The sequence below is a fragment of the Balaenoptera physalus genome (assembly GCF_965194825.1).
Source record: "Balaenoptera physalus genome assembly, chromosome: 5".
NCBI lineage: Eukaryota > Metazoa > Chordata > Mammalia > Artiodactyla > Balaenopteridae > Balaenoptera > Balaenoptera physalus.
Genome location: NC_138884.1, coordinates 23,117,074 through 23,133,820, shown reverse-complemented (window position 1 = coordinate 23,133,820; position 16,747 = coordinate 23,117,074). Strand labels below are relative to the sequence as shown.

At 45.4% G+C, this 16,747-nt stretch overlaps 2 long non-coding RNA genes across 2 annotated transcripts in view; one reads left to right on the top strand and one right to left on the bottom strand.

Moving 5' to 3' along the window:
* The window catches only part of LOC309661088, an 852,576-nt gene that overhangs the window by 138,977 nt on the left and 696,852 nt on the right, over nt 1-16,747 (top strand). The window lies entirely within an intron of this gene.
* Nucleotides 1-16,747, bottom strand: part of LOC309661092 — an 834,961-nt gene that overhangs the window by 229,224 nt on the left and 588,990 nt on the right. The window lies entirely within an intron of this gene.

Below are 16,747 nucleotides of genomic sequence, written 5' to 3'. Positions count from 1 at the left end.
ACCAAGAGTGTCCACCCTTATGCCTCATACAGGTGTGGGTCTAGATACGGTCAATCCAGTTTGCATCACACCCACTGAACGAATTTTGTAAGAATTTCTCTCTCTTTCACTGTCTTTGTTTCATGGGTTTTTAAAAGTAATTTATTTTCATAAGGGGTTTAGCTGCTTTTTACTGCTGTGTTTATGCCGCTTTACACCCACTTGACTCACTTACACAGAGATATCAATACATAGTTTTTAAGATTCTTACTAGTCAGATATATTCTTGTGTGGTGAATAGGGGGTGTTGATTCCAGTTCACTGAGAAAGGAGTAGGTCTTGTCTATTACATATTGGGTTTATGGAACGGTACCTGAGCTAATTTGAAACCCTTGTTTTATTCATCACCCCACCTCACCTTTCCCGTTCAGCAGCCATAGTGTGTTTTCTAAACGTGTGACTCTGTTCTGTTTCGTAATTCCGTTCAAGTGTAGCGATGTTTACATTCCCTCTATAAGTGATATCTTATGATAAGTGTCTATTTCTGTGTGTCTTATTTCACTTAGAATCGTCGTACCTAAATCCACTCATCATGCTGCTACTAGCCTTAAGGCATTGATTTCACGGCTGAGTGATATTCCATTGTACATAAGGAGCACAACTTCTTTATCCATATTTCTCTTTCCTGGGATATTTAAGGTGTAACGAAGTGGAGTTTCTTGTCAACAGAGCAGCCCTAAACTTTGTGGTGCCTGTGTCTTGCTGATTTTTAGTTTTCCCAATTTATACGCCCATGAGTGGAAGTGCCCTATGCTCTCTAAGCTGTGTTTTTTAGATGTTCCAGGACACACCCTACACTTCTCCATGGTGGCTGTTGGCAATTTACATCCCGCCCATCAGCGTACCAAGGCTCCCATTTCTCCATGGCTTGTCCTGCATTTCTGGTTTTGACACTTTTTTCAGCATGGCCCTTTTGACCGATGGGAAGCGAGACTTCTTTGTAGCGCTGATTTGCCTTTCCAGGTTGCTTGGTTGGCCAAAAAGGGCGTATGCGTTTTTTCCTGAATATATTCAGGAAAAAAAGCATACGCCCTTTTTGGCCAAGGGCAACATTGTCGACATTTTGCCGCTTTTCATGTGCTTTAAAGGCGATTCGAATCTACCTCCTGAAATCTGTTTCCTGCATTTCTGCCTTGCTTTCAAATCCTCTTCGTTGTCTTCCCTCAATATATTTGTGGACGACAGTTATCATTTATAACTCTGCAGGTTTGTGAATTGCAGTGCCCCTGAGCTCCATTTTTCAACTCGCTTTTTTGGGAGCTGGCCGCAAAAGCACAGGATTGCTTCAGGCCCTATTCTCGTTCCGGGGGGCAGGCTGAGCCTGTGGCTAATGCTTCTTCCTGATGGGAAAATAGAGTGACCTGTGCCTGTCCCAACACCTAGAGATAGTCTGTCATTGGTTCCCTCTCTTCCCGTTCATCCTCAGGACAAATTGCAACCTGTTCGGAACAGGAGGTTAAAGATGCTGATTCTCTAAGGAGGGAGATTGCTAGTAATGCGGCTGGAATGGGGAACCCGAGCACAAGGAGATGAGAAATGAGGTGCGTTTTAGAAACCTTTCCCGATCACACGGGGTACCATCTTCTGGGTTTCTCATGCATGTTTTCGATGTAGGAAGATGCCCTTGAATCTGGAGATTTGGGACCCATGGAATGGGTACCACGCAGTATTACTTTAAAGGGACTGCATTTGCTCACCCAGCCTCAGCAAACCTCTCAGCCCCAAGAGTGTCCACCCTTGTGTCTCATCCAGCTCTGGGTCTAGATATGGTCAATCCAGGTTGAATCACAGCCCCTGAAGGAATTTTGTAGGAATTTATCTCTCTTTCACTGTATTTGGTTCATGGGTTTTTAAAAGTAATTTATTTTTATAATGGGGTTTAGCTGCTTTTCACTGCTGTGTTTATGCCGCTTTACACCCACTTGACTCACTTACACAGAGATATCAATACATAGTTTTTAAGATTCTTAGTCAGATATATTCTTGTGTGGTGAATAGGGGGTGTTGATTCCAGTTCACTGAGAAAGGAGTAGGTCTTGTCTATTACATATTGGGTTTATGGAACGGTACCTGAGCTAATTTGAAACCCTTGTTTTATGCATCACCCCACCTCACCTTTCCCGTTCAGCAGCCATAGTGTGTTTTCTAAACGTGTGACTCTGTTCTGTTTCGTAATTCCGTTCAAGTGTAGCGATGTTTACATTCCCTCTATAAGTGATATCTTATGATAAGTGTCTATTTCTGTGTGTCTTATTTCACTTAGAATCGTCGTACCTAAATCCACTCATCATGCTGCTACTAGCCTTAAGGCATTGATTTCACGGCTGAGTGATATTCCATTGTACATAAGGAGCACAACTTCTTTATCCATACTTCTCTTTCCTGGGATATTTAAGGTGTAACGAAGTGGAGTTTCTTGTCAACAGAGCAGCCCTAAACTTTGTGGTGCCTGTGTCTTGCTGATTTTTAGTTTTCCCAATTTATACGCCCATGAGTGGAAGTGCCCTATGCTCTCTAAGCTGTGTTTTTTAGATGTTCCAGGACACACCCTACACTTCTCCATGGTGGCTGTTGGCAATTTACATCCCGCCCATCAGCGTACCAAGGCTCCCATTTCTCCATGGCTTGTCCTGCATTTCTGGTTTTGACACTTTTTTCAGCATGGCCCTTTTGACCGATGGGAAGCGAGACTTCTTTGTAGCGCTGATTTGCCTTTCCAGGTTGCTTGGTTGGCCAAAAAGGGCGTATGCGTTTTTTCCTGAATATATTCAGGAAAAAAAGCATACGCCCTTTTTGGCCAAGGGCAACATTGTCGACATTTTGCCGCTTTTCATGTGCTTTAAAGGCGATTCTAATCTACCTCCTGAAATCTGTTTCCTGCAATTCTGCCTTGCTTTCAAATCCTCTTCGTTGCCTTCCCTCAATATATTTGTGGACGAGAGTTATCATTTATAACTCTGCAGGTTTGTGAATTGCAGTGCCCCTGAGCTCCATTTTTCAACTCGCTTTTTTGGGAGCTGGCCGCAAAAGCACAGGATTGCTTCAGGCCCTATTCTCGTTCCGGGGGGCAGGCTGAGCCTGTGGCTAATGCTTCTTCCTGATGGGAAAATAGAGTGACCTGTGCCTGTCCCAACACCTAGAGCTAGTCTCTCATTGGTTCCCCCTCTTCCCGTTCATCCTCAGGACAAATCGCAACCTGTACGGAACAGGAGGTTAAAGGTGCTGATTCTCCAAGGAGGGAGATTGCTAGTAAAGCGGCTGGAATGGCAAACCCGAGCCCAAGGAGATGACAAGTGAGGTGCGTTTTAGAAACCTTTCCCGATCACACGGTGTACCATCTTCTGGGTTTCTCATGCATGTTTTCGATGTAGGAAGATGCCCTTGAACCTGGAGATTTGGGACCCATGGGATGGGTACCACGCAGTATTACTTTAAAGGGTCTGCGTTTGCTCACCCAACCTCACCAAAACTCTCAGCCCCAAGAGTGTCCACCCTTATGTCTCATCCAGCTCTGGGTCTAGATATGGTCAATCCAGGTTGCATCACAGCCCCTGAAGGAATTTTGTAGGAATTTATCTCTCTTTCACTGTCTTTGGTTCATGGGTTTTTAAAAGTAATTTATTTTTATAATGGGGTTTAGCTGCTTTTCACTGCTGTGTTTATGCCGCTTTACACCCACTTGACTCACTTACACAGAGATATCAATACATAGGTTTTAAGATTTTTACTAGTCAGATATATTCTTGTGCGGTGAATAGGGGGTGTGGAGTCCAGTTCACTGAGCAAGGAGTAGGTCTTGTGTATTACATATTGGCTTTATGGAACGGTATCTGAGCCAATTTGAAACCCTTGTTTTATGCATCACCCCACCTCACCTTTCCCGTTCAGCAGCCATAGTGTGTTTTCTAAACGTGTGACTCTGTTCTGTTTCGTAATTCCGTTCAAGTGTAGCGATATTTACATTCCCTCTATAAGTGATATCTTATGATAAGTGTCTATTTCTGTGTGTCTTATTTCACTTAGCATCGTCGTACCTAAATCCACTCATCATGCTGCTACTAGCCTTAAGGCATTGATTTCACGGCTGAGTGATATTCCATTGTACATAAGGAGCACAACTTTTTTATCCATACTTCTCTTTCCTGGGATATTTAAGGTGTAACGAAGTGGAGTTTCTTGTCAACAGAGCAGCCCTAAACTTTGTGGTGCCTGTGTCTTGCTGATTTTTAGTTTTCCCAATTTATACGCCCATGAGTGGAAGTGCCCTATGCTCTCTAAGCTGTGTTTTTTAGATGTTCCAGGACACACCCTACACTTCTCCATGGTGGCTGTTGGCAATTTACATCCCGCCCATCAGCGTAGCAAGGCTCCCATTTCTCCATGGCTTGTCCTGCATTTCTGGTTTTGAACACTTTTTTCAGCATGGCCCTTTTGACCGATGGGAAGCGAGACTTCTTTGTAGCGCTGATTTGCCTTTCCAGGTTGCTTGGTTGGCCAAAAAGGGCGTATGCGTTTTTTCCTGAATATATTCAGGAAAAAACACATACGCCCTTTTTGGCCAAGGGCAACATTGTCGACATTTTGCCGCTTTTCATGTGCTTTAAAGGCGATTCTAATCTACCTCCTGAAATCTGTTTCCTGCAATTCTGCCTTGCTTTCAAATCCTCTTCGTTGCCTTCCCTCAATATATTTGTGGACGAGAGTTATCATTTATAACTCTGCAGGTTTGTGAATTGCAGTGCCCTGAGCTCCATTTTTCAACTCGCTTTTTTGGGAGCTGGCCGCAAAAGCACAGGATTGCTTCAGGCCCTATTCTCGTTCCGGGGGGCAGGCTGAGCCTGTGGCTAATGCTTCTTCCTGATGGGAAAATAGAGTGACCTGTGCCTGTCCCAACACCTAGAGCTAGTCTCTCATTGGTTCCCCCTCTTCCCGTTCATCCTCAGGACAAATCGCAACCTGTACGGAACAGGAGGTTAAAGGTGCTGATTCTCCAAGGAGGGAGATTGCTAGTCAAGCGGCTGGAATGGCAAACCCGAGCCCAAGGAGATGACAAGTGAGGTGCGTTTTAGAAACCTTTCCCGATCACACGGTGTACCATCTTCTGGGTTTCTCATGCATGTTTTCGATGTAGGAAGATGCCCTTGAACCTGGAGATTTGGGACCCATGGGATGGGTACCACGCAGTATTACTTTAAAGGGTCTGCGTTTGCTCACCCAACCTCACCAAAACTCTCAGCCCCAAGAGTGTCCACCCTTACGTCTCATCCAGCTCTGGGTCTAGATATGGTCAATCCAGATTGCATCACAGCCCCTGAAGGAATTTTGTAGGAATTTATCTCTCTTTCACTGTCTTTGGTTCATGGGTTTTTAAAAGTAATTTATTTTTATAATGGGGTTTAGCTGCTTTTCACTGCTGTGTTTATGCCGCTTTACACCCACTTGACTCACTTACACAGAGATATCAATACATAGGTTTTAAGATTCTTACTAGTCAGATATATTCTTGTGCGGTGAATAGGGGGTGTGGAGTCCAGTTCACTGAGCAAGGAGTAGGTCTTGTCTATTACATATTGGCTTTATGGAACGGTATCTGAGCCAATTTGAAACCCTTGTTTTATGCATCACCCCACCTCACCTTTCCCGTTCAGCAGCCATAGTGTGTTTTCTAAACGTGTGACTCTGTTCTGTTTCGTAATTCCGTTCAAGTGTAGCGATGTTTACATTCCCTCTATAAGTGATATCTTATGATAAGTGTCTATTTCTGTGTGTCTTATTTCACTTAGCATCGTCGTACCTAAATCCACTCATCATGCTGCTACTAGCCTTAAGGCATTGATTTCACGGCTGAGTGATATTCCATTGTACATAAGGAGCACAACTTCTTTATCCATACTTCTCTTTCCTGGGATATTTAAGGTGTAACGAAGTGGAGTTTCTTGTCAACAGAGCAGCCCTAAACTTTGTGGTGCCTGTGTCTTGCTGATTTTTAGTTTTCCCAATTTATACGCCCATGAGTGGAAGTGCCCTATGCTCTCTAAGCTGTGTTTTTTAGATGTTCCAGGACACACCCTACACTTCTCCATGGTGGCTGTTGGCAATTTACATCCCGCCCATCAGCGTACCAAGGCTCCCATTTCTCCATGGCTTGTCCTGCATTTCTGGTTTTGACACTTTTTTCAGCATGGCCCTTTTGACCGATGGGAAGCGAGACTTCTTTGTAGCGCTGATTTGCCTTTCCAGGTTGCTTGGTTGGCCAAAAAGGGCGTATGCGTTTTTTCCTGAATATATTCAGGAAAAAACGCATACGCCCTTTTTGGCCAAGGGCAACATTGTCGACATTTTGCCGCTTTTCATGTGCTTTAAAGGCGATTCTAATCTACCTCCTGAAATCTGTTTCCTGCAATTCTGCCTTGCTTTCAAATCCTCTTCGTTGCCTTCCCTCAATATATTTGTGGACGACAGTTATCATTTATAACTCTGCAGGTTTGTGAATTGCAGTGCCCCTGAGCTCCATTTTTCAACTCGCTTTTTTGGGAGCTGGCCGCAAAAGCACAGGATTGCTTCAGGCCCTATTCTCGTTCCGGGGGGCAGGCTGAGCCTGTGGCTAATGCTTCTTCCTGATGGGAAAATAGAGTGACCTGTGCCTGTCCCAACACCTAGAGCTAGTCTCTCATTGGTTCCCCCTCTTCCCGTTCATCCTCAGGACAAATCGCAACCTGTACGGAACAGGAGGTTAAAGGTGCTGATTCTCCAAGGAGGGAGATTGCTAGTAAAGCGGCTGGAATGGCAAACCCGAGCCCAAGGAGATGACAAGTGAGGTGCGTTTTAGAAACCTTTCCCGATCACACGGTGTACCATCTTCTGGGTTTCTCATGCATGTTTTCGATGTAGGAAGATGCCCTTGAACCTGGAGATTTGGGACCCATGGGATGGGTACCACGCAGTATTACTTTAAAGGGTCTGCGTTTGCTCACCCAACCTCACCAAAACTCTCAGCCCCAAGAGTGTCCACCCTTATGTCTCATCCAGCTCTGGGTCTAGATATGGTCAATCCAGGTTGCATCACAGCCCCTGAAGGAATTTTGTAGGAATTTATCTCTCTTTCACTGTCTTTGGTTCATGGGTTTTTAAAAGTAATTTATTTTTATAATGGGGTTTAGCTGCTTTTCACTGCTGTGTTTATGCCGCTTTACACCCACTTGACTCACTTACACAGAGATATCAATACATAGGTTTTAAGATTTTTACTAGTCAGATATATTCTTGTGCGGTGAATAGGGGGTGTGGAGTCCAGTTCACTGAGCAAGGAGTAGGTCTTGTGTATTACATATTGGCTTTATGGAACGGTATCTGAGCCAATTTGAAACCCTTGTTTTATGCATCACCCCACCTCACCTTTCCCGTTCAGCAGCCATAGTGTGTTTTCTAAACGTGTGACTCTGTTCTGTTTCGTAATTCCGTTCAAGTGTAGCGATGTTTACATTCCCTCTATAAGTGATATCTTATGATAAGTGTCTATTTCTGTGTGTCTTATTTCACTTAGCATCGTCGTACCTAAATCCACTCATCATGCTGCTACTAGCCTTAAGGCATTGATTTCACGGCTGAGTGATATTCCATTGTACATAAGGAGCACAACTTCTTTATCCATACTTCTCTTTCCTGGGATATTTAAGGTGTAACGAAGTGGAGTTTCTTGTCAACAGAGCAGCCCTAAACTTTGTGGTGCCTGTGTCTTGCTGATTTTTAGTTTTCCCAATTTATACGCCCATGAGTGGAAGTGCCCTATGCTCTCTAAGCTGTGTTTTTTAGATGTTCCAGGACACACCCTACACTTCTCCATGGTGGCTGTTGGCAATTTACATCCCGCCCATCAGCGTAGCAAGGCTCCCATTTCTCCATGGCTTGTCCTGCATTTCTGGTTTTGACACTTTTTTCAGCATGGCCCTTTTGACCGATTGGAAGCGAGACTTCTTGGTTGCGCTGATTTGCCTTTCCAGGTTGCTTGGTTGGCCAAAAAGGGCGTATGCGTTTTTTCCTGAATATATTCAGGAAAAAACGCATACGCCCTTTTTGGCCAAGGGCAACATTGTCCACGTTTTGCCGCTTTTCATGTGCTTTCAAGGCGATTCGAATCTACCTCCTGAAATCTGTTTCCTGCAATTCTGCCTTGCTTTCAAATCCTCTTCGTTGCCTTCTCTGAATATATTTCTGGACGCGAGTTATCATTTATAACTCTGCAGGTTTGTGAATTGCAGTGCCCCTGAGCTCCATTTTTCAACTCGCTCTTTTGGGAACTGGCCGCAAAAGCACAGGATTGCTTCAGGCCCTATTCTGGTTCCGGGGGCAGGCTGAGCTTGTGGCTAATGCTTCTTCCTGGTGGGAAAATAGAGTGACCTGTGCCTGTCCCAACACCTAGAGCTAGTGTGTCATTGGTTCCCTCTCTTCCCGTTCATCCTCAGGACAAATTGCAACCTGTTCGGAACAGGAGGTTAAAGGTGCTGATTCTCTAAGGAGGGAGATTGCTAGTAAAGCGGCTGGAATGCCGAACCCGAGCCCAAGGAGATGAGAAATGAGGTGCGTTTTAGAAACCTTTCCCGATCACACGGTGTACCATCTTCTGGGTTTCTCATGCATGTTTTCGATGTAGGAAGATGCCCTTGAATCTGGAGATTTGGGACCCATGGGATGGGTACCACGCAGTATTACTTTAAAGGGTCTGCGTTTGCTCACCCAACCTCACCAAACCTCTCAGCCGCAAGAGTGTCCACCCTAATGTCTATTACAGCTCCGGGTCTAGATATGGTCAATCCAGGTTGCATAACAGCCCCTGAAGGCATTTTGTAGGAATTTATCTCTCTTTCACTGTCTTTGGTTCATGGGTTTTTAAAAGTAATTTGTTTTTATAATGGGGTTTAGCTGCTTTTCACTGCTGTGTTTGTGCCGCTTTACACCCACTTGACTCACTTACACAGAGATATCAATACATAGGTTTTAAGATTCTTACTAGTCAGATATATTCTTGTGCGGTGAATAGGGGGTGTGGAGTCCAGTTCACTTAGCAAGGAGTAGGTCTTGTCTATTACATATTGGGTTTATGGAACGGTATCTGAGATAATTTGAAACCCTTCTTTTATGCATCACACTACCTTGCCTTTTCCGTTCAGCAGGCATAGTGTGTTTTCTATATGTGTGACTGTGTTCTGTTTCGTAATTCCGTTCAAGTGTAGCGATGTTTACATTCCCTCCATAAGTGATATCGTATGATAAGTGTCAATTTCTGTGTCTTATTTCACTTAGAATCGTCGTACCTAAATCCACTCATCATGCTGCTACTAGCCTTATGGCATTGATTTCACGGCTGAGTGATATTCCATTGTACATAAGGAGCACAACTTCTTTATCCATTTTTCTCTTTCCTGGGATATTTAAGGTGTAACGAAGTGGAGTTTCTTGTCAACAGAGCAGCCCTAAACTTTGGGGTGCCTGTGTCTTGCTGATTTTTAATTTTCCCTATTTATACGCCCATGAGTGGAAGTGCCCTATGCTCTCTAAGCTGTGTTTTTTAGACGTTCCAGGACACACCGTACACTTCTCCAGGGTGGCTGTTGGCAATTTACATCCCGCCCATCAGCGTAGCAAGGCTCCCACTTCTCCATGGCCTGTCCTGCATTTCTGGTTTTGACACTGTTTTCAGCATGGCCCTTTTGACCGATGGGAAGCGAGACTTCTTTGTAGCGCTGATTTGCCTTTCCAGGTTGCTTGGTTGGCCAAAAAGGGCGTATGCGTTTTTTCCTGAATATATTCAGGAAAAAACGCATACGCCCTTTTTGGCCAAGGGCAACCTTGTCGACGTTTTGCCGCTTTTCATGTGCTTTAAAGGCGATTCGAATCTACCTCCTGAAATCTGTTTCCTGCAATTCTGCCTTGCTTTCAAATCCTCTTCGTTGCCTTCCCTCAATATATTTGTGGACGAGAGTTATCATTTACAACTCTGCAGGTTTGTGAATTGCAGTGCCCCTGAGCTCCATTTTTCAACTCGCTTTTCTGGGAGCTGGCCGCAAAATCACAGGATTGCTTCAGGCCCTATTCTCGTTCCGGGGGGCAGGCTGAGCCTATGGCTAATGCTTCTTCCTGATGGGAAAATAGAGTGACCTGTGCCTGTCCCAACACCTAGAGCAAGTCTCTCATTGGTTCCCCCTCTTCCCGTTCATCCTCAGGACAAATCGCAACCTGTACCGAACAGGAGGTTAAAGGTGCTGATTCTCCAAGGAGGGAGATTGCTAGTAAAGCGGCTGGAATGGCAAACCCGAGCCCAAGGAGATGACAAATGAGGTGCGTTTTAGAAACCTTTCCCGATCACACGGTGTACCATCTTCTGGGTTTCTCAAGCATGCTTTCGATGTAGGAAGATGCCCTTGAAACTGGAGATTTGGGACCCATGGGATGGGTACCACGCAGTATTACTTTAAAGGGTCTGCGTTTGCTCACCCAACCTCACCAAACCTCTCAGCCCCAAGAGTGTCCACCCTTATGCCTCATACAGGTGTGGGTCTAGATACGGTCAATCCAGGTTGCATCACACCCACTGAATGAATTTTGTAAGAATTTCTCTCTCTTTCAATGTCTTTGTTTCATGGGTTTTTAAAAGTAATTTATTTTCATAAGGGGTTTAGCTGCTTTTCACTGCTGTGTTTATGCCGCTTTACACTAACTTGATTCACTTACAAAGAGATATCAATACATAGTTTTTAAGATTCTTACTAGTCAGGTATATTCTTGTGCGGTGAATAGGGGGTGTTGAGTCCAGTTCACTGAGCAAGGAGTAGGTGTTGTCTATTACATATTGGCTTTATGGAACTGTATCTGAGCTAATTTGAAACCCTTGTTTTATGCATCACCCCACCTCACCTTTCCCGTTCAGCAGCCATAGCGTGTTTTCTAAATGTGTGACTCTGTTCTGTTTCATAATTCAGTTCAAGTGTAGCGATGTTTACATTAACTCTGTAAGTGATATCTTATGATAAGTGTCTATTTTTGTGTGTCTTATTTCACTTAGAATCCTTGTACCTAAATCCACTCATCATGCCGCTACTAGCCTTAAGGCATTGATTTCACGGCTGAGTGATATTCCATTGTACATAAGGAGCACAACTTCTTTATCCGTATTTCTCTTTCCTGGGATATTTAAGGTGTAACGAAGTGGAATTTCTTGTCAATAGAGCAGCCCTAAACTTTGTGGTGTCTGTGACTTGCTGATTTTTAGTTTTCCCAATTTATACGCCCATGAGTGGAAGTGCCCTATGCTCTCTAAGCTGTGTTTTTTAGATGTCACAGGACACACCCTACACTTCTCCATGGTGGCTGTTGGCAATTTACATCCCGCCCATCAGCGTAGCAAGGCTCCCATTTCTCCATGGCTTGTCCTGCATTTCTGGTTTTGACACTTTTTTCAGCATGGCCCTTTTGACCGATGGGAAGCGAGACATCTTGGTAGCGCTGATTTGCCTTTCCAGGTTGCTTGGTTGGCCAAAAACGGCGTATGCGTTTTTTCCTGAATATATTCAGGAAAAAACGCATACGCCGTTTTTGGCCAAGGGTAACATTGTCCACGTTTTGCCGCTTTTCATGTGCTTTCAAGGCGATTCGAATCTACCTCCTGAAATCTGTTTCCTGCAATTCTGCCTTGCTTTCAAATCCTCTTCGTTGCCTTCTCTCAATATATTTGTGGACGAGAGTTATCATTTATAACTCTGCAGGTTTGTGAATTGCAGTGCCCCTGAGCTCCATTTTTCGACTCGCTTTTCTGTGAGCTGGCCGCAAAAGCACTGGATTGCTTCAGGCCCTATACTCGTTCCGGGGGGCAGGCTGAGCCTGTGGCTAATGCTTCTTCCTGATGGGAAAATAGAGTGACCTGTGCCTGTCCCAGCACCTAGAGCTAGTCTCTCATTGGTTCCCCCTCTTCCCGTTCATCCTCAGGACAAATCGCAACCTGTTCGGAACAGGAGGTTAAAGGTGCTGATTCTCCAAGGAGGGAGATTGCTAGTAAAGCGGCTGGAATGGCGAATCCGAGCCCAAGGAGATGAGAAATGAGGTGCGTTTTAGAAACCTTTCCCGATCACACGGGGTACCATCTTCTGGGTTTCTCATGCATGTTTTCGCTGTAGGACGATTCCCTTGAACGTGGAGATTTGGGACACATTGAATGGGTATCACACAGTATTACTTTAAAGGGTCTTCGTTTGCTCACCCAACCTCACCAAATCTCTCAGCCCCAAGAGTGTACAGCCTTATGTCTCATCCAGCTGCGGGTCTAGATATGGTGAATCCAGGTTGATTCAAAGCCCCTGAACATACTCTGTAAGGATTTCTCTTTCTTTCAATGTCTTTGTTTTTTTTATTTTTGAAATTTATTTTTATAAAGGAGTTTAGCTGATTTTCACTGCTGTGTTTATTCCTTTTTACTCCCAGTTGATTTACTTACAGAGAGATACCAATACATAGGTTTTAAGATTCTTAGTAGTCAGATATATTTTTGTGCGTGGGATATGGGGTGTGGAGTCCAGTTCCCTGAGCAAGGAGTAGGGCTTGTCTGTTACATATTTGGTTTATGGAACGGTATCTGTGCTAATTTCAAACCCTTGTTTTATGCATCACCCCACCTCACCTTTCCCATTAAGCAGCCATAGTGTGTTTTCTAAATGTGTGACTCTGTTCTGTTTTGTAATTCAGGTCATGGGTAGCGATTTTTACATTCCCTCTATAAGTGATATCTTATGATAAGTGTCTTTCTCTGTGTGACTTATTTCACTTAGAAACAACGTACGTAAATCCACTCAGCATGCTGCTAATAGCCTTGTGACATTGATTTCATGGCTGAGTGATATTCCATTGTACATAAGGAGCACAACTTCTTTATCCATTTTTTTCTTTCCTGGCATATTTAAGGTGTACCGAAGTGGCCAAAGTGGAAAGTGTTCCTTTCCGAAAATCTAGGGCTTGTCTGTCATTGTTTCTCCTCCTTTCTCCTTCATCCTCTGGACAAATTCCAAACTCTGTGCAACAGGATGTTGAAGGTGCTGACATCCTCAAGTGTGGAGAGTGTTAGGAAAGGGGCTGGAGGGGTGAACCCGACAACCAGGGGATTAGGAGATGAGGTGCCTTTTCCAAAATCTTCCTGATCCAACCGTGTACCATCTTCTGGGTGTCACAGGCATTTTTTAGCTGTATGAAAAGTCTCATATATGTAAGGAGAACACCAAGGATTTTTCCAAATCAGTGTCATTCCGAACCCCAATCTGGGGAATTTTTAAGCTACTGGTACATGTATGTTCTTTAAGGGACTTGGGCCATAGGCAGAGTGCGAACTTTAGATGATTGAAGTCTTCAGGGTCAGAAACGCTCACCATCGGCCTCCTTTAGGTTCCATTTTATCTGTAGTTGATAGATGATGTTGATATAGATATCTATTGTTTTTCAAATTATTTCCTCTTAGGGGTTATTACAAAATATTGAGTATAGTTCCCTGTGCTATACAGTAGTTCCTTGTTGATGATATATTTTATACATAGCAGTGTGTATATGTTAATCTGAAACTGTTAATTTATCCCTCCTCCCACCTTTCCCCTTTGGTAATAAAAAAATATAAGATTGATTTTATACTTCTCAGAAATCTAGGAGCTGAAAGGGAGGTATCATTTTCAATGGAAAATCATTCAAAACAAGATTGAAACTTCAGCCAAGATTATTAGATGTACATCCTTGGAAAGAAATCACTGCATTTCTCTAATGTTGACCTGACAAATAAGACAAACCTTTCCACTGAACTTGCTTATAATAAAGTGATGGAAATATCAAATGGAAGTGTTAGAAACATCTTATTTTACACGGGCCTTATACACTGCTCTATGTTAATCACAGTTTGGCTCACACATCTGTTTATTGAAGTTACAGTGTTCTCAAATTCTGTTACTGATCCTGCAGAGTGGGCCCCAACAAGGGTCCCCCTGCCCAGTGTCATTGGAGCCAACAGATCGAGACTGACTTTGGTTCAGAAGCAAAGAAAAACTTTATATTTTGATCAGAGAATGGAGAGGTGGTAGCGTGCGCTCCCCCGCGGGCTGTGGGCCAGGCTGCTGTGTAGGGATCCCGTCAGAGTCAGCGGGAGGGATGGGGCGGAGCTATTGAGGGCCGGGTTGGGTGGAGCTCAGGCTCTGTGTTGCGGAGTCTGCTCTGCATGGGGTCCCGCGAGATGAGGTGTCGGCCCAGACATTTTGCAGTAGGAAATTGGGTCTGAAGTGCCGGGTGTGGGACCTCTGCCTGTGGAAACCTAGGAGCAAGTGAAATTAGACAAAGCACAAAGGAAAAAAAGGTTAGACTTTATTTTATTGCCCAGATTCTATTTTTATCTCCCAGGAATTTTTAATGGGCTTTGCCGGTGACAAACCCCTCCTCTGCCTCTTGTCCCATTCCACATTCTTGGGGCGCTGAGGGTGCAGACACCTCTTCTGTAAATGCTTCATGCTGAGTTAGGTGTCCTCATACCTGGGGGGAGGGGCAGGACTTCTCCCCAGCAGCCTCCAGGTGAGGTTGATTGTCCCCAGGCCTCCTCCCTCACTGCTTGTCCACCTGAGCAGCAGCATTGGAAGTTTTATAGATTCTAATGACCTTTAAGGGTCCAGGAAAGAGATGCGCAGGGACGCTGGGGGGGCCGGTTTTACCCTGTTCCACATTGGTTCAGCCCCCTTAGGCTGACGGTTTCTGCCAGCCTAGATGTTCTGACCAGTAGTCTGAGCTTTCTTCAGTTAGGCCACTGAATTAATGGACAAACAGCACCAGGTGTCAGAACCCTGCTTGCTCAACTCCCAGACAGTCCAGGGCCGGTGGTGATCCAGGACCATGACGGCCACTCAGTCAACGGCCTTTTGAAGTAACCAGGAGTACAGCCGGTCTCATTGGCTGCCGTCACCGTGGTGTCTGTAGGCTTTTCTATGGTGGCAGCCTTATTTACGGGTCCCCTGCCAAGTTTATTAGCTCCGCTCTGGGTTCAGTAAGTCCTGCAAACAATAGTCTGCTCTCTTGGGGCACACTCTTGTGGTTTTCTGAGAGAAGCTCCAGGTCAAGTGATGGTCACACGAGTCGTCATGGGGACCTGTTGCCCCAGGTTGTCTCTCTGGAGGTTGGAGTTGGAGGGCCTCCTCACTCAAGGTCATTGTGCCCACGGAGCGATCCCTGCAACTTCAGGGCATGGTGGGTGGTTAGGATCACCAAGTGGCGTCCTTTTCCCTTAGGAGGGAGCTGGCTTGTGGGCTGCTCGTTTCCAGGTTTTTAGATACCCCCAGTATCCTGGTCGGATGGGGTGGCTGGCCAATGCCTGGAGGGCATTCTTGCGTTGTTCCATTTCAAGTGGTCCCAGTTTTTGCGCTAATACTCCAAGGGCGATTCGCCTTCGACCAGGAATGTAAAGGTCAAAGGGTTTAGCTAAATTAGGGAGGTCCAGGGCAAGGGTCTGAATTGACTGCTCTTTCCATTCTTGAAAGGCCGCTTCTGGATTCTATTCAAAAGGATCATCATCTTTTCCTTTCAGTGTTTCATATAGAGGTCCAGCTATTAGAATGTATTTAGGGATCCAGATGCAGCAAACCCCGGTCTCCCCAGGAACCACTAAGCTGTCTTCTAGTTTTAGGAAGGGTGTGGCTGCAAATGGCTTCTTCCCTTTCCTGGGATGGGCTTCTCTGATCTTCTGTGAGAATGAAGCCCAGGCAGGTCACCTTAGTCTGTGATATTTGAGCCTTTTTCTTGGACACCTTCTATCTTTTATTGGCTAGGAAGTTCAGAGGCCTCCTTAGTAGGGCTGGCGATCAGGATGTCGTCTGCATATTGAAGGAGGGTTCCCTTCTCCAGAGGTAGATCTTTTAGGGCTTTAGCTAACGTTTCCCCAAAGATGGTGTGGGTATTTTTGAAGCCCTGGGGCAGGACGTCCCAGCAGTATTGTTTTTGTTGTATGTTGAGTCCTGCCACTCACAGCCAAAATTTCTTGTGACTCTGGGACTAATGGAATACAGAAGAAGGCATCATTGAAGTCTAATACAGAATAGCATGTCCTGGTGGATGGTAGAATGACCAGCAGGGTGTAGGAATTAGGAACTACTGGATGTATATCCACTGTGGCTTCACTGACTGTCCTGGCGTCCTTTACCAGGTCCCCAGCAGCCCACGGGGCTCTCGTGGTCAGGCCCCTCCTAGGATATGGAGCTCACCTGTGCAGGTACCCAGCAGCCCACAGGGCTCTCATGGTCAGGCCCCTCCCAGGATATGGAGCTCACCTGGGCAGGTACCCAGCAGCCCACGGGGCTCTCGTGGGCAGGCCCCTCCCTGGATATGGAGCTCCCCTGGACAGGAACCCCGGCAGGGCTGGGCACACAGGAACCGTGCACATAGCCCTCATTGCAGAACACCCCCAGCACACCTGTTGCTGAGAGCTGACACAGAGAACCTCAGAGCAGGGCTTGAACTAACAAACAGCAGCTCTGACATGTCTGTGACCCTAGCATTCACTCTGTGTGGCCTCCCTCCACCTGGTCTTCCAAGGGCTTCCACTGCAGCCGGGGCACCAGGCCTCTGTCTCCACCCACCACCCCTCCTCTCCCTGACTCCTGGGTTCCTCTCATTAGGAGAGGGTCTTCTTGAAGTTGTCTCCCACTCATGG